The 26,462-nt window shown below is 35.5% G+C and overlaps 1 non-coding gene and 1 pseudogene across 1 annotated transcript; one reads left to right on the forward strand and one right to left on the reverse strand.

Annotated features, from left to right (window-relative positions):
- Window positions 1–18,103: 18,103 nt before the first annotated feature.
- On the reverse strand, window positions 18,104–18,210 carry LOC112534412. The gene has a single exon (XR_003078702.1). It is a non-coding gene; the product is annotated as a small nucleolar RNA R71 (small nucleolar RNA).
- Window positions 18,211–18,256: 46 nt separating this feature from the next.
- On the forward strand, window positions 18,257–22,950 carry LOC107261033 (annotated as a pseudogene).
- Window positions 22,951–26,462: the final 3,512 nt, after the last annotated feature.

Below are 26,462 nucleotides of genomic sequence, written 5' to 3' on the forward strand. Positions count from 1 at the left end.
TTGGGAGAGAGTTGCAGAGAGGGAGAATTCCAGAATCACAAGGTTCCGAGTGCAAAACAGTAGTGGAGCAAATCGAGAGGCAATTAGGGAGATCAATTGTATTGTAGATTCAGATTTGGAGCTGTTCATCCAATTCGAGAGAAAAGGGTGTATATGTTTCATTTTTGTTATTCTTTCATTGTAATTGATTTCCTAGTTGTTTTAAACATGAACATGTGTAGCTAGATCGATTAAAATCCATTGGGATTTCTTTACTATGTTGGCTTAGTATTAAATTGTTGGATTGTTTGAGTTTAGTTTTGTATCCTTCTTGCTTTCAGTATTAATAAGATAATGCATTATTCATGAGACGTTGTGAATTGTGGTGTTTAGATTGCTTTATGTGATTGAGAAGTTCATTTGGCAGTTGGAAATTTGAATAGCAAGAACTGGTTAATAATCACTTAGAAATAAGGATAATTAACTAGCGGGATTAAGAATTAACAAAGCTTAATAGAGGTGGATTAAAGCTTAATGCTAATTTAAGGATCGATCGTCAGGAAGAGATTCCAACTTTAGGTTCTTGAGTTTAGGAATTCAGTTATCTCGAGAGAGAAACCGAATTCAGTTAAGAATTCATCCACAGGTAGCATAATTGGACTCATCAATTTGTTATCTTTTGTTTGATTGCCAACTAATTTAGGTTCCCTTTGGGTTTGCTTTCTTGTCTTAGTTGTTTCATTTATCCATTCATTCCTGCATCTCACTTAGAACTCAGCTTGTAGTTATTAGTAAGTTTAGAAATTATTCATCATTTATTTTAAGCTAATATAACAGAGAATAAAGTAGTAACTCTGGGCTTTCACTTTCTCGAGGGATATGACCTTGATACTCGCCATTAGTGCTAGACTGCATCGATAGGTTCACTGCCTTAGATTGTAGCTGCACAAATAGCCTATCAAGAGAATAATTGGCTTCTTAAGGATCTTGTAACTAAAAGTGCAATGAAAAGCCAACATGAATTTTTTATCGAACTTCGCAGTCACAGTTTTGACTAAAGTCGCCACCTCAACATAAGAGATTCGACAGAAGACTTTGCCTACTTTCTTCTGTTTTGTTCACGGTCTCGACTCCTTTCGGGATCTCGATTGAGAATTTTGGTGTTCAATGTACGCTATCTTCTAAAAGCCATTATTACTCCTACATTAAGCACCAATTAACACCATTTAAATTCAAAACAAAAGAGAATGCATTGTCTAGTTTACTTCTACACACTGGAATGATACTAAAAGAATTATTCAACTATCAAAAAAGAAATTCTTTCGATAGTATTATGCATTTCAAAATTCCAAAGTGATCTTTTAAATCAAATATTTTTTAAGCATTGATTGTAAATCCGTGAAAGAAGTATTGCAAAAAGATGTTCAAAATATTTCAAAATCAAAAACGGAAAGAATGGCTTGCCATCTGGCAAAAATCTATTTTGAATTCAATTCCAGACTTTCTAACCAGAGAGTTCCTTCAAAAACAAGAGTGACAATGCCAAGAAATCGAGAGCAAAAGACAAAGAGGAAAAGCCAACAGCAAATACAAAAGCTGTTCAAAGCCCAAAAAGGAGATTTTACCCTCCTCTTCAAAGCCTATCAGAACCTGGACTGAGATCATCCAGGAAGAAATAGACAAAAGCAAAGAAGACCCGGCCCAAAAGCAATTCCAAATTCAGGAGTGGCTTGCATAGCAAACTCCAGAGTTTTTAAAGATGGTCGAAGAATATTCAAAGCAAGTACCTAGGGCTGAAGTCCAGCCAGAAATTTCTCCAAATTCATCCTCCTCTTCAAATAAAGGAAAAGGTATACTCTTTATCCCTTTTTCAAAACCTGAGATAGTAATTTTTCGTCAAAACCTATCTCAAAACTCTCAAAAGTATTTCAAACCCTAACTCACAAGAAATAGTTTTATCTCAAACAAAACTTTTCAAAACCAATGAATATGTAGAAAAGCAAAACTTTCAAAGCATTTTAACTATTGAGGAAGGATTCTGTACAGAAAGCCCCTTAAAACTAGTTTCAAAATTTTTTCCTCCAGGATGGTACTTTAAACCCTAGAATAAAACAAAACCCCAATCTTATTACCAGTTTATCCTCTAGGTAACTGGTTCTGCAAATTTCAAACACTTCAAAAAGCATAAAGACCCAGCATATTCCACATGCACCATCCAAAGAATCCTTCACCCTTCAGATTGGGGAATGGATTTACACTCGCCAAGATCTTTTCCAACCTCTCTCCAAAACACCTACCCTTCAAGCCTAAATACAACTTTTAACTATTGGGATTACCAACAAGCTTGGTTTAATACTTTTCTTTTACAAATGAAGGACAAAGCCATTCTTGGCTTTTCTACTTCGACACAAGCACAATCCAAACTTCCAAAATCCCTTATTGGTTTAAACAATGGTGGAATTATTATGGCAATGTTCCAGAAACCATAATCCCTGAAGTTCTCCCTTTGTTTAATCTATTCAGAGCTCACTACAAACCTAACAAAATAGAAAGACGTTTTCCTTCCTTACTTCTATTTTGTTCAAACTTCTTCCTTCCATGGGTATGTGTGTGATATTTCCATTTCAACCAAGCAGCAGATGGAGAAATTATCCTTGCCCAAAGATTCAAAGTTAAATGGTGGGATAAATTCAACTACCAAGAAAAATTATCTCTAAAGATGGTACAAAGTTTTCTTTCAAAAAATAGCTTCTTGCACCTCTGAAAGAACAAACTACTTTCCTGGCACAGAAGTCTTTCATTATTCCAAAGCTAGCGGCGGCTCAAACAGAAGAAGATTTCTTACAATTGATCAAACAATTGTCAGAGACCGCCTCTTCAAAAGAAAAATCTAAAGCTTCATCTTTCTCTTCCAGCACCAGCTCAACAATAATTGATCTAGATGGTGACTCAAATGAATATGACTGTTTTGGGATATTTAGGCCCATCAAATGATATCCTTGTAAAGCCCTTGGGTTGAAAACCAGAAATGACAACCCAAGATAATTCTACACTGGGCCAAATACCCAGTAAAAAAAAAGTCTTTTCAGAAAGAGAAAAAAGACAAGACTCTACACTGTTACTTTTTTAAAGAAAATGATGAGGATTCCTCATTAAAGACGCATGGCAGACAATTCTTGCTAAAGACGTGGAGCCCCTCACTCCATTATCAAAAGCAGCCAAAAGACGTGGAGCCCCTCACTCCATTATCGAGAGTATCCAAAGCAAGAATTATTGAGACTTAAGGCTGAAGACCTCTATAAATAGAGGAGCTACCAAAGAAGAAGGCAGATTGAAAAATCACAAAAAACTCTTGTATTCTTCAAGCCCTTAGAAATATAGCGAGAAAAGAGAGTGTGAGCCAGAGAGTGATAGTGAGAAACCACCTTCCTCTTGTATTCAACTACTCTTGTAAGTTGTATTTCTTTGTTTAAAGCTTTCATTTTAAAGCTTTCATTTCAAAGTTTGTATATTTGTTTATCAATAAGAAATTTGTTATTTTCATTCTATATTGGTTTTTCTTTCCTTGGTCTTTAACAAGTGTATGCTCTGTGCTTGCCTCGTCTGAGGATCCTGCACACCAGAAACTTGTTATTCTCCCCTTGGTCTTTAATAAGTGTATGCTCTGTGCTTGCCTCGTCTGAGGATCCTGTGCTTGCCTCATCTGAGGATCCTGCACATTAGAACTTGTTAAGTATTCTCCCATATATATATATATGTATATATACACTTTTAAACAACCCAACATTTCATTCACAAATGTACACATAATTAGATTATTCCTCCAAGTGGATACTAGCAAACATTCCATAACTTGTTACGGACCAAATTCAAACATAATATACCAAGTACATACTATAGAGAATCTAGAATTTTTTAAATAGATTCAAATGCAAAAGGTAGAAATTAATTATGATATGCCCGAAGGAGAAGGAAGTCAGGCTGTCAAGAGAAAGATGACGGAGAATCTAGCTGTCACCTGAAAATTAAAACTGAGACTGTCAGCCTTGAGAGTGAGTTAAAATCATATAATCCTAAAATAAATACAACCATCTCAAAAATATTTGTTTATTCAGAATAAAATATCATATTATATCCCAATAAGTGTCATGCCATGGTTCAGAAAAATATAATTTAAATATTTATAGGATGAGTAGCTCAACAAAACTCTAATCCCAATACTAGCAGCCTTTCAGCTCTCTTACTATAATAGGACTGGCGCCCAGAGAGCGAAGCTAAACCAGGATCCTTAAAACTAGTCTGTTCACTTGATTCCTAATAAAGCCGAGGCCTAGAGAGCAACGCTCGACCATGGACCTTTCCTCCGATAGCTAAATTCTCACAGCCCAGAGAGTTGTACTTGACCAGAGGAAATCCAAAAAAAAAAAATCTTTTACTACTTGTCTCTGATCAATACCGGTGGGCACGTGGTCCTAATGCAACCCATCAGGTGGAATGTTCTACTACCGCCTCATCCCGAAGTTACAATCATAACATCAATAATAATTATAAATATAAATCATCCATTATACATCTATTGTGGAAAATAAGAGAGAAGTTGCTTGATAAGGGACGAACCAAGTAAAAGAATCAAAGATCAACCTTCTTATAAGAGATTATGAAAAGTTTCAAATGTCAGCTACTGAGAGCATTATTGAAATGAATATTCGATTTACTGACATAGTAAATCAACTAAAATTTTTTGGGAAATATATCTCTGAGTTTGAGCAAGTGAAAAAGCTACCAAGATCCTTGCCTAAATCTTAAGACTCTAAAGTGATCATATTGATGGAGTCTAAGAACTTAAACGCCTGCACATACGTTGAGTTAATCAGATCACTAATGACTCATAAGATGCTACTTAACAAGCAAGATGTGAGACATCTAAAAAAGGCAAAAAGAAGGGAGTAGCTTTAGTAGCTAACTCAAGCGATACTAGCTCAGAATCCTCAAATAAGGAGATGGCTTTATAAGCATCTGATTTTCAAATCCAGATATCAAGAGAATTTGTAAACCCAATAATGAAAATCATTGTTTCTCGTGAGTCTTACAAACTGCGAAGGGTAAAGGACTCGGCTAGGGTTATGCTCGATTGAGCCAAAATCTTACTCTTCCAAATCAAAACGTCAAAAATTGGACCAAATTGACTAGAATAGTCAGGGTCAAAGTCAGTCATAATGGCCAAAATCTTACACATACACATGCATTAAAGTTAAAAGTCAGGTTTGTATGCTACTTTTTGTCAAGTTTTTAAGCAAATCGGTGTGTGTATGCTTATTTAAACTCATGCGCAATAAATTCGAGCTGTGCAGAGTCAATCAGCTATTAATCTAAGGCAACCTGATATTTCTTTAATTTTGCATAAATTTTTTGATTTTTTACATGTTTTTGGAGTGTATAAACGACAAAAAAGCAAGAATACCAAGAGAAAAAACCTCATCGATGACCAATAAAGCCTAATGCGTGCTTACTTCCCCATATGTCTATACTTGCAATAGTGGAAGACCGCGATTCACTCATCTTCACTTACACAATGATAGTTATCTCTCTCCGACTCTCTAAGCTTCTATCTCTCACATCCCAGTCTCTCTTCTTTTTACTCAAAGATTTTTTGACAGTGTCGCAGCAGTGGTGAACACATAGCTCTCTAGCAGGCCAAACTTATCATAATAGTCAGATAAGTTAGCGGACGAGCATTGTTATAGTTAGGCGGCGGGTTTGCACGTCTTCCTACTTCCTGGTTAGTGATCTTACCATCATCTATCAGTCTTTGAATCTCATATGGAGGCTCCTACAATTGTCTATTTTATGCCCATTCATCTAATGGTATCGATAAAAGGATTTTGCATCCTCCCCTAGCTGTACCATTCCTGGTTTGATGAATGGCGGTTTCAACAGCCTGTGCTCTTACAGCTTCACTATAACTTATGAATGGGGTACCATAAACTTGGAGAATCTATGAGGCTAAGTGGGGGCATTTAACCCTACAACTCACAGATTTACCTCTTTAGAACTATAGGCACTGACATTGTTTCTCTTTTAAGCACTCTTCTTCAGCTCTGCCTCTTCCATATTACCACACAATCTCGTAGGTCCTCGAGGTTCTTGATTGGGGAAGCAGCCAATCTCTCACATATATTAAGTAGCAAGCCCTTAATGGCAAACCTGATGTGGTCTAACTGAGTTGGTCGGGTAATCATTTTCGCTACCTTTGTCCTGAATTAAAAGATAAAATTTGATGTTATTTCATTATGCAATTACTGAATAGACTCGAAATCCCGAGTACTGACCTCTACCTTTGTGTTATACTTGTAATAGCTAAAAAACTTAGCCACCATGTCCTTTCAATCATCCCTCACCTTCTCTTCTGACTGCCAATACCATTTGGCAGTGGGTGCAATCAGATACAGCCCGAAGTACTTAACTATCCGCTGTTTCATTAGATTGGAGCATTTAGATATCCCCACTATATAGGAGTTCAAAAAGGCATGGGGATCTTAGATTCCATCAAACTTTTGCAAGTTCGACAGATTTACCTTACCCTTAGAGGTTTACTATGATAGGGTCATCCATGTCCTCAATTGTCTCCCAGCCTCTTAGTTTTAGCATCTTCTCCATTCATTCCAACTGCTTGGCCATTTCAGCGAACTTCGGATCAACTGATGCTGGTGTTGGTGTCGTTGTTGAACTGGCGGATTTCACAGCTGGTATCTTATCATCGCCATCTATAAATTCATATGAGTTATTTGCATATCGCTTCTCTTTCTCAACCGCTAGGGCGACAAGGTCCGAAGTAACAGGCGATGCTGGCGGTGTTGGTGTACTAGTAATAATTCCTGGCACTATGCCACCACTAGTAGCATTCCAAGAATTTAGTGTAGGCAATATCAACTTTAGCAATAGTTTGTTGCTTGATTGTTTCTATTAAATCCTAGACCTGACTCATCATCATGGAAACCTCCTCTTGAAAGACTTGAACATCTAAGTGTTGTTCTTTGATTTTGGCCATTTTTCTAACTAATCTTTGTCCTCACCTAACCCAAGCAGTAATGGAATGACTACATTTATCTGAGGGGTTAGAAATCCATGAATGTGAAAATTCAGATGCATGTATGCACGTATGCATGTACGCTATCTTCTTAATCTAAGGATTGCTTGGATAATGAGGAAAATGATAGTCTTTATTGAGAAGTAATCCATTGAATTACCACCAACATTCATATAACAAGAGACTATTAAGAAGTTCTCTCTTACAAAATCAGTTAAGGACCAATATTGGTAAAGGGGCTAGAAAAAGAACACCACTGTGTCCTAGTTTAAATACTCTAGCGTCTCTTTCTCGAAGATAGAGTCCTCAATGATTAGCTTCTTATCCAAGAGGGACTGGATGTCCTTGAGGTGGATGTAGTCATTAGTGGCATAGCCAAAGGTGTAGTGGTACATGCAGTACTCCTCAACCTCACAAGTGCTGCAGGGGAGCACCATTCTCGTTGCAGCTAGCCTCATAGGCGACAACCCTCAGTCTCGAATATCCACCAAGATGTTAGAATAGGACACGAATGGTTGGAAATATTTTTTCTTCTTCTTACCTAAGGCACTCAGCTTCATTTTGGGCTTTAGCTTGTACTCATGGTGGGCCTTCTTCCTTATCTCTTCAGCTTATTCTTCTGAGGTTTCTGAAGCAATGATAGTCGACTAAACCATAGAGACAAGTGACTTCATTCTGCTCATCTGACATATGTATGATAATGTAGAACAAAACTCTGACTTGGGATTTGAGGATGTTGACCATGTTCTTAAAGCTCGTGAGCTCTATTTGGATCTCAAATCCATAGGCATCTATTTAAATTAAGAAGATAACTGGTTGTAAGGAAAAATGGGGTAAATGCGTGTATGTCGTGCATGTGGATGTGAATGCATTATGCATGTTTTTGAGATGCATGTTAGGTTCGAAACAAGAAAAGTTAGTGATATTTACATTAAGTGTAGATAGCATATGAACACAGGCAGTAAGGATTTTTAAGTTTTCAAGCAATGCTCGCTCTCTTTCGTTGTCCATGATTTAGTCTCTTCCTTTTCCTACGATTTTATTATTTTAACACGGGTACCAATAGGGGGCATCCATGCTCGCTCTCTTTCTTATGATATATAAGCATGATTTACTTAGAAAATAAATGATTCTATCCCCTGATCCTCAATAACGTGTTCAATCACTCCCTATTGATTATCGAGCAAAGGATTTAAAAGACCTTCAGGTCTGCGCATCGAAAGCTTGGGATGTTGCGAGGAAAGCAAAGTATTAATCACATATCCTCCCTATGGGTGGCAATTTTGGGCCCGCACCCAAGTGTATCTAGTGACTAAAACATATAAGGCTTTCTAACCTAACTGGGAACATGCTAAATATTTTCATAGAGACTAGCGTGGATAAAAGGAATCGCCACCCAAGTGTATCCGGGACACTTTTACTAATTAACTAGCATTCTAGATTCCATAAGGCACAAAATAATGCTTAAAATAACTAAATTTTAAGGCAAAAGAATACCAAACAAACTTATAATAAGTAAATTTCCTAATATGGCAATTTCTAAGATAAATGTCAAAACTAATCATGTAATCCTAAATTAATTCATAGCAATACAAATAAATCATTATCAAAGAAACATAACCTAACATATTGATTTATACACATGGTTATAAGGAGGAAAACGACGCTGATGATGATGACGGTGGCATGGAAGGCTGAACATCATTTCTTTTTCCATTATTATATCAATCTTTTGAACAATTTAATTTGCTTTTATTTGTTTTATTTTATTTTTGAATTGGATTTTTTTTTTTATTTTTACATATTTCTTTATGTTTTTATTATATACATTTCTTTTGCCTTTTATTTAATAGTCTTTTGATTTTCTTAATTTAATGTATTCTTATGATTGCATGGCTATCTATTGTTGGAAAAACACATGCAAGGGCACAATGAAAGCTCTTAACATTTCACATCAAGAAACAAAAAAAAGACTCACCTCTGCTAATAATTCAAAGATCAGAATTGCGGGAAAAACTAAAGTTGCAATTCTACACAACAATATTGCTCTAAAAAATATTATTATTCTTACAAAGGATTTACAGCAAACTGTTATTTTGGGAACCCCTTTTATCAATTTAATTACTCCTTTCAAAGTAACTATTGCTGGTATCATTTTTAAAGCTAAAGATTCAAATATTGTTTTTCCTTTTTTAGAAAAACCCAAGAAAAGAAATCTCAATCTTATAAAAGCTCACTCCATTTATAATTTTGAGATAAATTATAACTGCATTTACGGTTCCATTTGGCCAATACGAATGGAATGTGATGCCTTTTGGATTAAAAAATGCTCCTTCTGAATTTTAAAAAATTATGAATGACATTTTTAATCCTTATTCAAAGTTTTGCATTGTATACATCGATGATGTATTAGTCTTTTCAAATTCTCTAGAGCAACATTTCAAACATTTGGAGACATTTTTCTATGTTGTTAAGAAAAATGGTCTAGTTGTTTCAAAATCCAAGGTATCTTTATTCCAAACGAAAATTAGATTTCTTGGACACTACATCTCCCGGGGAACCATCACCCCAATTGAAAGATCTCTAGCTTTCACTTCAAAATTTCCACATAAAATTTTGGAAAAATTTCAATTGCAAAGGTTCCTTGGCAGTTTAAATTATGTCATGGATTTTTTTCCAAATTTAAACTGTTTAGCAAAACCCCTCCATGATAGACTAAAGAAAAATCCCCATGCATGGACTGATGAGCATACAAAGATTGTCCAAAGCATTAAAAAGCAAGTTTCTGAAATTCCATGTTTACATCTAGCTAATCCATCTGCATTCAAAATTATTGAAACTGATGCATCAAATTTAGGTTATGGTGGAATTTTCAAACAAGCTCAAAACAAAAGAGAATGCATTGTCCAGTTTACTTCTGCACACTGGAATGATACTCAAAAGAATTATTCAACTATCAAAAAAGAAATTCTTTCGATAGTATTATGCATTTCAAAATTCCAAAGTGATCTTTTAAATCAAAAATTTCTTTTAAGGATTGATTGTAAATCCGCGAAAGAAGTATAGCAAAAAGATGTTCAAAATATAGCTTCAAAACATATTTTTGTCAAATGGCAAGCCATTCTTTCCGTTTTTGATTTTGAAATCAAATATATAAGAGGAGATTCGAATTCAATTTCAGACTTTCTAACCAGAGAGTTCCTTCAAAAATAGGAGTGACAATGTCGAGAAAATCGAGAGCAAAAGACAAAGAGGAAAAGCCAACAGCAAATACAAAAGCTGTTCAAAGCCCAAAAAAGGAGATTTTACCCTCCTCTTCAAAGCCTATCAGAACCTGGACTGAGATCATCCAGGAAGAAATAGACAAAAGCAAAGAAGACCGGCCCAAAAGCAATTCCAAATTCAGGAGTGGCTTGCACAGCAAACTCTAGAGTTTTTAAAGATGGTCGAAGAATATTCAAAGCAAGTACCTAGGGCTGAAGTCCAGCCAGAAATTTCTCCAAAGTCATCCTCCTCTTCAAACAAAGGAAAAGGTATACTCTCTATCCCTTTTTTAAAACCTGATATAGTAATTTTTCCTCAAAACCTATCTCAAAACTCTCAAAGTATTTCAAAGCCTAACTCACAAGAAATAGTTTTATCTCAAACAAAACTTTTCAAAACCAATGAATATGAAGAAAAGCAAAACTTTCAAAGCATTTTAACTATTGAGGAAGGATTCTGTACATAAAGCCCCTCAAAACTAGTTTCAAAATTTTTTTCCTCCAGGATGGTACTTTAAACCCTAGAATAAAACAAAACCCCAATCTTATTACTAGTCTATCATAGAGGTAACTGGTTCTGTAAAATTCAAACACTTCAAAAAGCATAAAGACCACAGAGACCCAGCATATTCCACATGCACCATCCAAAGAATCCGTCACCCTTCAGATTGGGGAATGGATTTACACTCGCCAAGATCTTTTCCAACTTCTTTCCAGAACACCTACCCTTCAAGCCTAAATACAACTTTCAACTATTGGGATTACCAACAAGCTTGGTTTAATACCTTTCTTTTACAAAATGAAGGACAAAGCCATTCTTGGCTTTTCTACTTCGACGCAAGCACAATCCAAACTTCCAAAATCCCATATTGGTTTAAACAATGCTAGAATTATTATGGCAACGTTCCAGAAACCATAATCCCTGAAGTTCTCCTTTTGTTTAATCTATTCAAAGCTCACTACAAAACCAACAAAATAGAAAGACGTTTTCCTCCCTTACTTTTATTTTATTCGAACTTCTTTCTTCCATGGGTATGTGTGTGGTATTTCCATTTCAACCAAGCAGCAGATGGAGAAATCATCCTTGCCCGAAGATTCAAAGTTAAATGGTGGGATAAATTCAACCACCAAGAAAAATTATCTCTAAAGATGGTATAAAGTTTTCTTTCAAAAAATAGCTTCTTGCCACCTCTGAAAGAACAAACTACTTTCCTGGCACAAAAGTCTTTCATTATTCCAAAGCTAGCAGCGGCTCAAACAGAAGAAGATTTCTTATAATTGATCAAACAATTGTCAGAGACCGCCTCTTCAAAAGAAAAATCTAAAGCTTCTTCTTCCTCTTCCAGCACTAGCTCAGCAGCAATTGATCTAGATGGTTACTCGAATGAAGATGACTATTTTGGGATATTTTAGGCCCATCAAATAATATCCTTGTAAAGCCCTTAGGTTGAAAACCAGAAATGGTAGCCCAAGATAATTTTACACTGGGCCAAATACCCAGCAAAAAAAAATGTCTTTTCAAAAAGAGAAAAAAGACAAAAGGCTCTGATACCAAGGGGAGAATAACAAGTTTCTGGTGTGCAGGATCCTCAGACGAGGCAAGCACAGAGCATACACTTGTTAAAGACCAAGGAAAGAATAACCAATGTAGAATGAAAATAACAAACTCTTATTCATAAGTAAATTTACAAACTTTGAAATGAAAGCTTTAAACAAAGAAATATAACTTACAAGAGTAGTTGAATACAAGAGGAAGGTGGTTTCTCACTATCACTCTCTAGCTCACACTCTCTTTTCTCACTGTATTTCTTATGGTAGGACTTGAAGAATACAAGAGTTTCTTGTGATTTTTCCGTCTGCCTTCTTCTTTGGTAACTCCTCTATTTATAGAGGTCTTCAGCCTTGAGTCTCAATAATTCTTGCTTTGGATACTCTCGATAATGGAGTGAGGGGCTCCACGTCTTTAGCAAGAATTGTCTGCCATGCGTCTTTAATGAGGAATCTTCATCATTTTCTTTAAAAAAGTAACGGTGTAGAGTCTTTTATAGAAATTCTCTCTGTTTCTGGGCACTTTCTTATTTTTGAAAAAACATTTTTTCTTAAAAGGTTTAGAACAATCTTCTTTGCATTTTCCTTTGCAGGTAGGGGAAGGTTCTATGGGATTATACTCAAACTGGTTACAAAAGCTACCTAGTTCTGGTCTAGTCTTCTTCATTTCCCATTTGAGTTGTCTTTGGAGTTTAAGGTCATGGCAAATTTTTAACCCTTCTTTCTGAGTAAGGCTAACTAATTCACTATAAGTGTAGAAATCATAAGGGATCCGGCCATTATGAGCTTCTTTGATGGTATTCCTAACTCTTTCACCTAGTATCTTAGGTAAACCAGCTAAGAATTTTTCTTTCCAGAAAGGTTGGTTTGAATCTTCCATAAGCATGACTCTGGTCTGAAAAATGTCTTTGTAAGCTTGGAAATTACTAAGCTTTTTGCAGGATAGATTGTTGAGGCCTACTTGTTCGACACTATACTTTGACTCTGCCCTTCGAAAAGGAACATCTGCTCTAACAATTCCATCTCCGTTTACCAAAACAACTGGAAAAGTTTCAAAAAAAGTAGGCATACGACGTACAAAAAGCTCACGCCCTTCTTTATCTCTAAAGATAAAAGTAGGCATATGACCATAAGCATGACTCTGGTCTGGAAAATATCTTTGTAAGCTTGGCAATTACTAAGCTTTTTGCAGGATAGATTGCTGAGGAGCTCAGCATTCTTATCTCTTAGAAGAGATGGGTCTCCTATGAAATGGAGGGAAATTGTCAAAATTAAGGTTGACACAGCATCCTCAATAGGATTCCCTAGCTCATCTAAGATGGGGGTCCCTTCTATGGTGGTTTGGATGGCACCTAGGATTTGGAGCTGCTGTGTTTGGGTGAGATGGTAATCCCACCATCCTTTAAGCTGGCCAGAAAATCCAGCTATAAGGAGCTCAGCTATGGCTCTATCGGAGGTACCACTTTAGGTTTTGTAGGCATTGGATGCCATGGTCATCTATTGTAAGAGACCAAGAATGTTGTATTCTGACATTCCATCATATTTCATTCATAGACGGAAGAAGCATTGAACCGAGATTGGGTGAGGATTTTATTTCTATTTTCTATACCTAAATCTGGGGCAGTATTCCTAGAAGTATGCCAAGTCAATCTAGGGGCTTGCCATCCCAATCTGTTGATGTTGGAGGGTTTCTCAATGACACTTTCAAGCTCTGAATCATCAGATTCATTGCTTTGGGCTTGATCTATAGCACTGATATTTCTACTGCTTTGAGAAGTATCAAGTACTAGGTGTTTGGAGGACTCATAAGTGGCTAATTTGCTAAGCAGTTCCTTGACTACTCTAGCAAACTCAGTTTGCTTATGAAAATGGTCTTGACTAGGCTTTGAGATCTGGTAGGGTTTGAAGACTGGGTTTTTGAGCTTTTCCATTTGGCTTATCTCTTTTGGATGACCAGTTTTGGGAATTGGAGAGGTGAAGACTGTAAGAGGTTTTTGAATTTGGCTTTCTATCCTAACAAGTTGTTTCCCTATTGTGTTAAGATAGGTGTTTGAGAAATTGTTCTGCTGAACAATATTCTTGACATTTTTCTCAAGCTCTTCTCCTACTAATTTGTAAGGTGCAACTTCGATTTCGTTGTCTCCATAAAAAATGGTTATTTTCCTACACGGAGGATGTTTAGACTAGATGGTTTGGTTTTCTCCTACCTTCCATTCTGGAGCCTTGTTCCTTACAGTAACAGGACAAATGAGTTTTTCTTTGAAAGGATAAAAAATACTATTTTCTTTGCAATAAATCTGAAACCAATCAAAGAATTTGATTTGGATTCTGTTTTGTATGCAAAATTGGTAGTATCCTTCTTGGATACTGTCCTTTTCTTGTAGAAAATGTTTAAAAAACTAAAGTTTTTTAGAATGATTTTTATTTGAATAGAAATCTTCATGTAAAAGCTTTTTATTGATCTGAAAATCTTTTGAAATCATGTTGATTTTTGTTTCTAGATTTTGGGTTATTGCAGATGGTGATGGTGAAGAGGGGGTAGAGATGGTCTCTATATCATCATCCTTCTTTGGTTCATCGTAAACAGGTCTAGGGACATGGCTTTGGAAATCAACATTTTGTAATATGGTGTTTGAGCTTGGTATATCAGATGTTGAAAATCTTGGTTGTGTTTGTGATGGAGTTGGTTCTTTATAAGAGGCATAAATAACAGAAGGTATTTTTTATACCCTTCCAATATCTATGGTCGAGATTGAAGAATCATCATCAGAAAATCTAGAAGAAGTTGATTTCCTATTGAATGTAAGCTTGACTTTCCCATCTGGAAACTGAGTTATGTTTCTGAGATTGGTATTTGGTTCTATCTACTTTGGTGATTCAGGTTGGGTTGCTCCTTCAAGGATCCATTCTTCTGGAAGAGTGATATCTTTCCATTGAATAGTTTTTGGAATAGTTGCGTTGGATTTAGAAAGATCTGTTTGGAGGAATAAGGTTTCTCCTTTTGGTGAGTGGAGTTTGTGTTTCGAACCAAAAGCAGAAATCATGGCTTTGTAATGTATTTTAAAAATCAATGCTATTGGAATAGATCCTTCAAGCATTTTGTAATTATGTGTTTTTATTTGGAGAACAATGGTCTTTAAAATATTTTTGTCATTTAAAGAAATTGTAATATTTGGAAAACAATTGAAAGAAATTGGTTCTTTATTAAGGCTTTACTCAACAGTACCTAATAAAGAATCATAGAAATTGGTAAACCTAGCATCTCTAAGGACTGCTAAGATGGAAGTATCTAAACTTTCTCTAGTAAGGGGTTTTATTCCTACCTGGACAAGGCCTATATGAATGTATTTATAGTATTTTTCTTTATGTTTTTGGAGGGTTTTTGGATTCAAAAGATAGATTTCTTCAAAAGGCTTTGAAATTTGAATATCTCTTTCTTCACTTTTGATAGTAAAGTTAGTTTTGAAGATAGGAAACTTTGAAAACTCATAGATTTACTTCTTTTGAATCTTGGGTATTTTCTAATCATCAATATGCTTTGAAAAATCTTCAATAGTGATTTCCTCACTATTTACTAATCCTTTAGACCTTGAAGACTCAGAGGTAGAAGAGTTTGAAAAAGAAGAAGATCTACAGAAAAAAGGTTCTAAATTCATTTTAAAATAAATCAAAATAACTTTCTAAACAAACGCGGACCAAGCCACCAGATTTGCTACCCTGAAATTAGACGGGACTTACTAATGTGCATAAATGAACAAGTTTGTTTATCAGAGGAAAATGCAAAGAAGATTTTTCTAAACCTTTTAAGAAAAAACGTTTTTTCAAAAATAGGAAAGTGCCCAGAAACAGAGAGAATTTCTATAAAAGACCGTCCTCTTCTAAATTTTCAAAACAAAATTTCAAAAAAGATTTTAGCAAAATTACTTGCTACAAATGTGGGAAAAAAGGACACACTTCAAAGTATTGCAAGTTTTCTAAAAAACTTCATGAGCTCCAAATAGAAGAAGATATTTTGAGCGAAATTTCAGCTCTTCTTGTTGATTCCTCTGAATCAGAATTTCAAATTGATGAAATTAAAACCTCATCTGATTATTCTGAATTCGAATCAGATGATATTCCAAAGAATATTAATATGCTCACTAGGCAACAAGAAGCTCTTCTTGAAGCCGTCAAGCATATTAATGACCCTCAATTCAAAAATAAGTTTGAAAGAAATTCTAAAAATTGAAACCCTCATCCCTTCTTCTAGTAAGAACACCTATGATCTTACTATGATCTTGGAAAAAGGGAAAAACCTAAAGAACTGATAGTGTGCAATTTATGCATACTAATTATCATATTTTCTTGGATATTATTGAAGTATTTATGCTTAATTATGGATTTTAAATGTGATTATTGATTTTCATGCTAGAAGGAACGCTTTGGTGCAACATGAAGCTGAAAGGATGATATTTGATGATTTTCCATAGAGATTGATGCTTTGGAGAATTTTGGATAAAATGGAGAAAAGATGGCAGAAGATCACTTCAGTTAGAGCGTGCCCGTGGCATATTCCAGAAATCTGAATTTGTGAAAAGAAGCTTAAAGTAATACTATTTGCCATGTGACTTTTTAATTTATTTTTGGGAATGTTTATTTACTAAAAACCCGTCACAACTTAAGGTTATTTTAGGAATTCTTAGGGACCAAGTTCTCCTATAAAAAGAAAAAGATGAAAAGAGACAAAGAGAGTTTTTTTTAGGTTTGAAGAAAAGGGGGCTCCAAACTAGTTTTCTTCCTATCATCCATTTGTTTTCCTTCTTTGCTTTATTTTCTCTACAACAATTATGTGTGGCTGAACTCTTTTCTTTCCAACTCAAGGTTAATTAAGGTTTGAATTCATATGGGTTGTGAGATTTAATTGTTCTTCATTATTTTCTCAAATCTATTAATATTCATGTATCTTCTATGTCTATTAGGAATTCTATTTTTGTTGATTGTGTGAGAAGGCCTATTACTCAATTATCAAGATAGTCTATGCCAAATTAGAATATTAAATCCGTAATTGTTTAATTATTCTAATGATTAGTGGTAGAATAACATACCCATGTTATGTGGATACATGATCTAGTCTAAATGAATTCATCTTATGTATTTATTGGCTAGGGTTGGGTTTCTCTAAATTGCATTGCTATTGGTAAATTAAATCTTGGAAGCTTTTCTAGGGTTGTTTATTCAATAAGAGAATTAATCAAATGGCTTCTATTGATTAACGAAAAATTAAGGAGAAATTAGGTTGTTAGAGCTTCTCAACAACTATAACCAATTTATTAATGGATTTGGAAATTATATTTGCATCAATGATCAATTCAATGAATTAAAACTGAGATTATTATACCTTGGGTTGGAGTTTTCTCATATTGATTTATCTTCTCAAATTTTATTATTGCTTCTAATTGATTTCTAGTTTAATTTGTTTTGATTCTAAATTTAAAACCCCCCCTAATTTTATTTGAATTTTGTTAAAGAAATAAATCTTACCAATCTCTGTGGATTCGACCCTACTTGTCACTATTTACAAGTTATTTTTATTTAAAGAGTAGGAACTTATTTTTGTTGGATTCGACACCCATCAAATTTTGGCACCGTTGCCGGGGATTGGTGTCACTTAATTTGATTTATTTCTTTTATGCCTCGTTCTTCTCATACAGAAAAATTTGAATTTGATCCTGAGATTGAGAAAACCACAAAAAGAATAAGAAAGGAGACTAAAGAACGTCGTAAGAATTCCAAATCTTCTTCACATTCTGCACCTACAGAATTGGAAACAGATTTTGACTTGGTTGATTCTTTAAGTGATTCTGAATTAGAAGAAACCATGGAAAATCAAGGAAGAACTCTAAGGGAATTGGCGGCACCAAATGTAGACCAACAACCGCTTTGCATTCAATATCCTGATTTGGAAGTAGCCTTTGAGCTGAAATCAGGTTTGATACATTTATTACCCACTTTTTGTGGTCTTGAGAATGAAGATCCTCATAAGCACTTAAAAGAATTTCATGTGGTGTGTTTGAGCATGAGACCACAAGGGGTATCCGAAGAACAAATCAAAATGCGTGCATTTCCATTTTCATTAACCGATAGAGCTAAGGATTTTCTATTCTATTTGCCATCTGGTTCTATCACCACATGGACGGATATGGCAAGAGCATTCCTTGACAAGTTCTTTCCCGCCTCAAGAGCCGCAAGTATAAGGAGGGAAATATGTGGAATCAAGCAAAACAATGTAGAGACTCTCCATGAATATTAGGAACGGTTTAAAAAATTGTGCGTGAGTTGCCCTCAACATGGAATTACCGAACAACTTCTCATCCAATACTTTTATGAGGGATTGTTACCCATGGAGAGAAAAATGATGGATGTCGCTAGTGGAGGCGCTATAGTGAACAAAACTCCTCAAGCCGCTAGGGACTTGATCTCCATCATGGCTGCCAACTCTCAACAATTTGGCTTCGGTCAAGACTCAACACCAAGAAGAGTGAATGAGGTAAGTAGCAATTCTATCGAAACTCAATTGTCTAAACGAACCTCTCTTGTTCAACAATTGGCCTTAGGAAATGCACCAAAAGCCAGAGTTTGCAGAATTTGTACCGATCCAAGTCATCCAACCGACATGTGTCCAACACTTCAAGAGGACTCTAATGAGCAAGTCAACATGGTTGGAGGATTTCCAAATAGGAAGTATGATCCCTATTCAAACACGTACAATCCAGGATATAGAGATCATCCTAACCTTAGCCATTGGATCAAGAAATCAAAATTTCCAAAACCCTCATCAAAATTTCCAACAAAGATCGGGAAATTTCCAACAATCACCTCCCGTAAAGCAAGGTATGTCTCTTGAAGATATTGTTGAAGAGCTTGCTAATAATATAAGTGTTCTTCAACAGGAAATGAGAGCAAGCATTCAAAATTTAGAGGCTCAAGTAGGGCAATTGGCATCTTCATTGAGCAAATTAGAATCTCAAGGTAAATTGCCATCACAAACAATTGTCAATCCAAGGCACAATGCTAGTGCAATAACCTTGAGAAGCGGAAAAGAATTGAAAGAATTTAATGATGCAAAAAGGCATGGACAAGCCTTAGAAGAGGAGGTTGAGAAAGAAGTGGCGACTTCATCGCAAGAAACCGATCAATCTCAAGTACCCAACAACGAGAAACAAAAGGTATTGGTGACAAAACCCCCTTTTCCTGAAAGATTTACCAAATCTAAGAAACAAGAAGAGGAAAAAGAGATATTTGAGACATTTCGCAAAATTGAGGTAAATATTCCTTTACTCGATGCAATTAAGCAAGTACCTCGTTATGCTAAATTTCTAAAAGAGTTGTGCACCAATAAGAAAAAGTTAGAAGGTATGAAAAAGATAAGTGTGGGTGAGAATGTTTCAGCTATTCTTCAAAGAAAGCTACCTCCCAAGTGCAAGGATCCAGGTACGTTTACTATCCCTTGTAAGATAGGCAGTGTTGAAATTAAGAGGGCGATGTGTGATTTAGGAGCCTCAATAAATGTCATGCCTCTTTCAATTTATGCATCCTTAAAATGTGGTAAATTAAAAGAAACGAGTGTTGTTATACAACTTGCAGATAGATCGGTTGTGTATCCTGAGGGTGTCTTAGAGGATGTTTTAGTGCAAGTGAATGAATTGGTATTTCCTGCAGACTTTTATGTACTTGACATGGAAGAAGATAATTCCCCTAACTCAACGTCAATTTTGTTAGGAAGACCATTTCTTAAAACTTCAAAAACAAAAATTGATGTACATGATGGCACACTTAGCATGGAATTTGATAATGAGATCATAAAATTTAATATCTATGATGCCATGAGATATCCTAGTGATGTATCCTCAGTTTTTTGTTTTAGATGCGATTGACACTCTAGCGCAGGAAACTTTTGAGTTGGAACATGAAGACAAGTTGCAAGTTGCACTCACCAACAACCTCAATCCAAAAGAACTTCTACGCCTTGAAGCACTTTATGTGATAGATTCGCCTCTACAAGACACCATTTTTGCATTTGATGCACTCAAGCTTGTGAGAAATAATATTGCTTATATTGATTTATCTTATTCTCATAAAAAGCTTATTCCTTCTATCATACAGGCACCAAAGTTAGAATTGAAAGCTTTACCTAGTCATCTAAAGTATGTGTTTTTAGGAGAAAATGAATCCTTACCGGTTATCATATCTAATAAACTCACTACTTTGGAAGAAGAGGTGTTGATTTGGGTACTTAGAGAGTACAAAGAAGCAATTGGGTGGACCATAGCTGATATCAAAGGATTGAGCCCCTCTTTGTGCATGCATAAAATACTTTTAGAAGAGGAGAGCAAGCCATCTAGAGAAGCCCAACGCCGACTAAACCCTCCTATGATGGAAGTGGTGAAGAAAGAAATTATGAAACTTCTTGATGCAGGTATGATCTACCCAATTTCTGATAGCAAATGGGTAAGTCCAATTCAAGTTGTCCCAAAGAAAACAGGTATAACAGTTGTAGAGAATTCAGACGGTGAGTCAGTTCCAACCCGCATTCAAAATGGGTGGAGAGTTTGTATAGATTATAGAAAATTGAATACTTCAACTCGGAAAGATCATTTTCCTCTCCCATTTATTGATCAAATGCTTGAGCGTTTAGCCGGTCGTTCTCACTTTTGTTGTCTTGATGGTCAATCAGGTTTTCACCAAGTTCCGGTGGCACCCAAAGACCAAGAAAAGACAACCTTCACTTGTCCATTTGGGACCTTTGCATATCGACGAATGCCGTTTGGTCTTTGTAATGCACCCTCAACCTTCCAAAGGTGTATGGTTAGTATATTTTCAGATTATGTAGAGAATATCATAGAAGTTTTTATGGATGATTTTACGGTCTATGGTAATTCTTTTAATGAATTTTTGGCTAACCTTACTAAAATTCTTAAGCGGTGCATAGAAACAAACCTAATTTTAAATTATGAAAAGTGTCACTTCATGGTTGACCAAGGTCTTATTCTAGGTCATGTTGTGTCATCTAGAGGAATTGAAGTTGATAAATCTAAGATAGATGTGATCAAATCCCTGCCTTACCCCGCTAGTGTGCGGGAAGTTCGTTCTTTTCTTGGTCATGCAGGATTCTATCGACGTTTTATCAAGGATTTTTCGAAAGTAGCTCAACCATTGTGTTGCTTACTATAAAAGGATGTTGAGTTTGTACTCGATGAGTCATGCAAGGAGGCATTTGATAAATTGAAAGATGCGCTAACTTCAGCACCAATTATTCAACCACCAGACTGGACCCTTCCGTTTGAGATCATGTGCGACGCTAGCAACCATGCCGTGGGTGCCGTCCTTGGGCAAAGAGTAAGAAGAGCTCCACATGTCATTTAATACGCCTCAAGATCACTAGACAATGCACAATGCAACAACACAACAACGGAAAAAGAACTTTTAGCCATTGTTTTTGCTTTAGAGAAATTTTGCTCATATTTACTTGGAACTAACGTGGTTGTTTACTCTGATCATGCAGCTCTCAAGTATTTGCTTTCCAAGAAGGACGCAAAGCCAAGGCTTATTCGTTGGATACTCTTACTACAAGAGTTCAACTTGACAATAAAAGACAAGAAAGGAACAGAGAATTTGGTCGCGGATCACCTTAGTCGCTTAATCACAAATGAAGAGCCATCACCTTTGAAGGATGAATTTCCAGATGAGCACCTCTTTTCTATTCATAATTCTATTCCTTGGTTTGCCGATTTAGTTAACTACTTAGTTACTAGAACGCTACCAAATGATTTATCTAGGGCTCAAAAGGATCGAATTAAGAGTGATGCCAAATATTATATATGGGATGATCCTTACTTGTGGAAATTCTACTATGATCAAATCATTAGAAGATGTGTGTCACAACATGAAGTTTCATCCATTCTAACATTTTGTCATTCATATGCATGTGGGGGGCACTTTGGCCCCAAAAGAACGGCTCGTAAGGTGTTAGAATGTGGATTATTTTGGCCCAATTTATTTCATGATTCATACATGTTTTGTAAAGCATGCGAAAATTGTCAAAAGACAGGAAACTTAGGACATAGAGACCAAATGCCCCTTACCTCCATTCTTATTTGTGAAATATTTGATGTTTGGGGCATAGATTTCATGGGCCCTTTTCCTCCTTCTAATGGCAATATTTACATACTTCTTGCTGTGGATTATGTTTCAAAGTGGGTAGTGGCAAAAGCTACTCGGACTAATGATTCTAAAGTTGTTGTAGATTTTCTTAAGTCTCAGATTTTCTCAACATTTGGCACACCGAGAGCTTTGATTAGTGACTGTGGCACTCATTTTTGCAATAGAGTGGTTGAAGCCTTATTGAAAAAGTACAATGTCACACACCATACTTCTACAGGCTATCACCCGCAAACAAGTGGGCAAGCGGAAGTCTCCAATAGAGAAATCAAATCGATCCTTGAAAAAGTTGTCAATCCTAATAGGAAAGACTGGAGTGCACGACTTGAAGATGCGCTATGGTCATATAGAATGGCTTATAAAACCCCTATAGGTATGTCCCCTTATCGTCTAATCTTTGGGAAGCCATGTCACCTCCCGGTTGAATTGGAACATAAAGCATATTGGGCTGTCAAGCAATGCAATATGGAGATGGATGAAGCTGGTTCACAAAGAAGATTGCAACTACAAGAGCTAGAAGAAATTCGTCTAGATGCATATGAGAATGCACGAATTTACAAAGAAAAGACAAAGAAATTTCATGATAATATGATTTCTAGAAAGAGCTTTTGTATCGGACAAAAAGTTCTTCTCTACAATTCTAGACTCAAATTATTTCCAGGTAAGTTACGCTCTAGATGGAGTGGTCCTTTTACTGTCACTAATGTTTTTTCTCATGGTGCAGTAGAAATTCAAAGCCAAGACACTGGAAAGATGTTCAAAGTTAATGGTCAACGTCTAAAACCTTTCTATGAGGGATTTCAACTTGATAATATTGCAGAAATTAACTTGGAGTGTCCAAGTTATACATAGCGTGCAGCCATGTCTAGCCGGAGACATTAAATAAAGGCGCTTTTTGGGAGGCAATCCAAATTTACTTTTTAGTTTGTTTTATTTTCTTGTCCTTTTACAGTTTTATAGTTAATTTTCATGCTTCCTTACTAATTTTTTTTTTATGAGTTTTGGGGCAGAAAAGAACTATGTTTAGAGCGCGGGCACGCTACATTTCGAGTTAACATAAAGATAACAGAGTATGCCCACGCTCTAACAAAGAAGATCTTCTGCTCCAAATTCTAAAGAATTTCAAAAAAAAAAATTTTAATCACCAATCTTTATTTTTTTTCATCAAAATTTCTTTTACCCTAATATTTTCTGATACCACGCCTCCTCACTGACACCAACCAGCCTCGCATCACGCCAGCCATACCAAGATGACTCCTCGCAGTCTCGTCCCAACCAGCCTCACCAGCAGCAACATGTTCTTCTCATTTGTCCTCCTTTATAAAAAAATTAGTCCAATGGTTAAGAAAAAGACGGTTCACAAGCCAAAGCTAAAGGCAACTCCACAACAACCGTGCAAGGCCAAACCAAATGCTTCAAGCTCACGAGCACGAATTGGGAAAGGGATGCATATTTTGCCCCCATCCGAAACTGAATTGAAAGGAAATTTGATCTTCAGTAAGCAAGTCCACAAAGAGAGGTATAAATTTTTCTCTCAGCAATCTATTATTCCTTGCAAATATATTGATTATTTGGCTTTAGAAAAATTGAATATTAAAGAAGATGTGGATAAATACATTGATAATATTGGATGGCAAACATACTTTTCAATTAATTATCCATGTTATATTGAACTTGTGCGTGAGTTTTACACTACTTTTGAGTTTGACAAAAAAGTTGATATTAATTTGAACACTCCAGGTGTAGTGTATTTCAGGTTGTTGGGTAGGGAGTTCAAACTCTCTATCACACAATTTAATCTTGCCTTTGGTTTTATCACGGATGATTATGCTAAAACTGATGAATATGCGAAGTCTGTTTGTGATTTTTTACCTACATTTGAACCAGTTCCTTTGTATAAGCAAATGTCTATAGGCGTCAGATATAACCCTAGTAAGTCACAAGCTAGTTATCTACATGACCAAGCCTTGAAATATATTCATAGGTTTCTAGCTTTCACTTTTTCAGGAAGAAAAGATAATTCTGGCATACTTTCAAAAACTGAGTTCTTTTTCTTGTGGTGCATGCAAAATGGAATTAAAGTGAACCTTGGATATTGGTTGGCTTCTCAATTTGACAATGTTATTGTGAAGAAGCGTCCTATGATTCTAGGTTCTTTGATTACTCAATTGGCTATACACACAAATTTGCTCGGTATTGATAATAATGCATTGCATGTTGCTTGTGATATGCACCCTTTGGATATAAAATGCTTAATGAGTACGGGTTTAGTGTGGAAGAAGGAAGGTGTGTCTTGTTTTCAGTCTACAGGTCCTATCGCGAAGAACATTTCAAAGCGAAAACTCCGTCAGGACGAGAATGAGGAGGAGAATTTAATTTCCAACAATGAACCATCTCCTCCTGGATCATCATCCCAAGGGCGATATACTGAACAACTCCAACGCCTTGAACAGTGGCAAATAGAAATGGAATTAAACTTGATGGCTTTCTTCAAGCACATGGGTTTTACTCCACCATATCCACCTCACTGCTAAACATTTTCACTATGCTTGACATACTCAGGGAAGTTTCACAATTCCTATCTTTTATTTCCAATTTGATATGTTACGCATTATATAAATACATTGGGGACAATGTATGAGACAAGTGTAGGGTGTTTATAGGCTGTTTTTGGGCATTGTACATGCATGTTAATTTTTTTTTGGGTATTGTTCTATGATTGTGACTTATAAATCCATGATTTAAATTGCTGAGAATTGCTTGATTGAGTTAAAATATAATAAGAGATTTGCATAAATGATTGAGTTTTTATGTGTTGCATTGTGAGTACTATTTTTATAATTGATTTTAATGAAAAGTGCATAGAACTTAACACACAATCACTTTTTGTGAGCTTTTGAGCCTAAGAGCATTCATCACAATATGCTCCATATTTTTCTTGATTGTGTGATTGTCATGTGTAGATTGATTTTTCTAGAACTTGCTTTGTTATACATATTAAGGTCACATTAATGGATTGAATGCATTAATATGATAAGGGCAATTAGGGATAATCAATTTGAATGTCAAAAAAAAACCACCCTGACTTTACCCCTAGTGAACCAATATTGAGCCTTAAACCCTTTCTTTGTTTATTAATTCCCATTTAACCCATTATAGCCTTTTCTTTCATTTTACCTCTTTTGTAACCTAAGTTGAAGGATTTTGTGAATTTATATGCATGAAACTTATGGATGATTATTAGGACTTCAAGTTGCAATTATATTGTGCTATTTCTCAAGTTCTGGAAGAAACTAAATAAAGTCTTCTTCAAAGATAATTCAAAAAAAAAGGAAGAAAGGAAAGAAAGTAGGAATTTAAAAAAAATGAAAAGAAAAAGCGAAACAAAAAAAAGGAATAAAAAGGAGATCATGAGAAATATGTTGTGTCAGAAGGTAACTTGAATTGGATATTATTATTCCTAAAGGTTAAGTTTCATGTATATATGTTTTTGTAAAAAAATCTTCAACTTATTCATAGCTAAATTCTCTTATGTCCTACCCATTACCTAAGCCTTATTACAACCTTATTAAGACCCTTTGATTTTTGCATTTGATTCATTGTCTAGTGGTGGAGATTTGATATATAAGCAAGCTTATGGTAAAATTCTTTCTACGCATTGACTTGAGAGTTTATAATTATCCTAAAACACCTTGAGTGCATTGAGAGAAATCCTTGGGAGGGTGTTAAAGTTTTATTGTACTTTGATTTTGAACTTATTAAGGAAATTGATATTCATTTGTGTTTACTTGAAAAGACTCATTTGTGGATTGTATTTATCTCTTGCTATATTTTGATTCGAAAAAGTGAGACGTGATAATTTATATCATGAATGAATATGTCATGAGAGGAGTTGAGAGAAAACCAAGTATGCTTGATAATCTTAATGAATACTTGAGGACAAGTATTGTTCAAGTGTAGGGTACTTTGATAGTCTGCATTTTATGCATACTAATTATCATATTTTCTTGGATATTATTGAAGTATTTATGCTTAATTATGGATTTTAAATGTCATTATTGATTTTCATGCTAGAAGGAACGCTTTGATGCAACATGAAGCTGAAAGGATGATATTTGATGAGTTTTCATAGAGATTGATGCTTTGGAGAATTTTGGATAAAATGGATAAAAGATGGCAGAAGATCACTTCAATTAGAGCGTGCCCGTGGCATATTCCAGAAATCCGAATTTGTGAAAAGAAGCTTAAAGTGATACTATTTGCCATGTGGCTTTTTAATTTGTTTTTGGGAATGTTTATTTACTAAAAACCCCTCACAACTTAAGGTTATTTTAGGAATTCTTAGGGACCAAGTTCTCCTATAAAAAGAAAAAGATGAAAAGAGATAA

The sequence above is a fragment of the Ricinus communis genome, chromosome 2 (assembly GCF_019578655.1).
Source record: "Ricinus communis isolate WT05 ecotype wild-type chromosome 2, ASM1957865v1, whole genome shotgun sequence".
Lineage (NCBI taxonomy): Eukaryota > Viridiplantae > Streptophyta > Magnoliopsida > Malpighiales > Euphorbiaceae > Ricinus > Ricinus communis.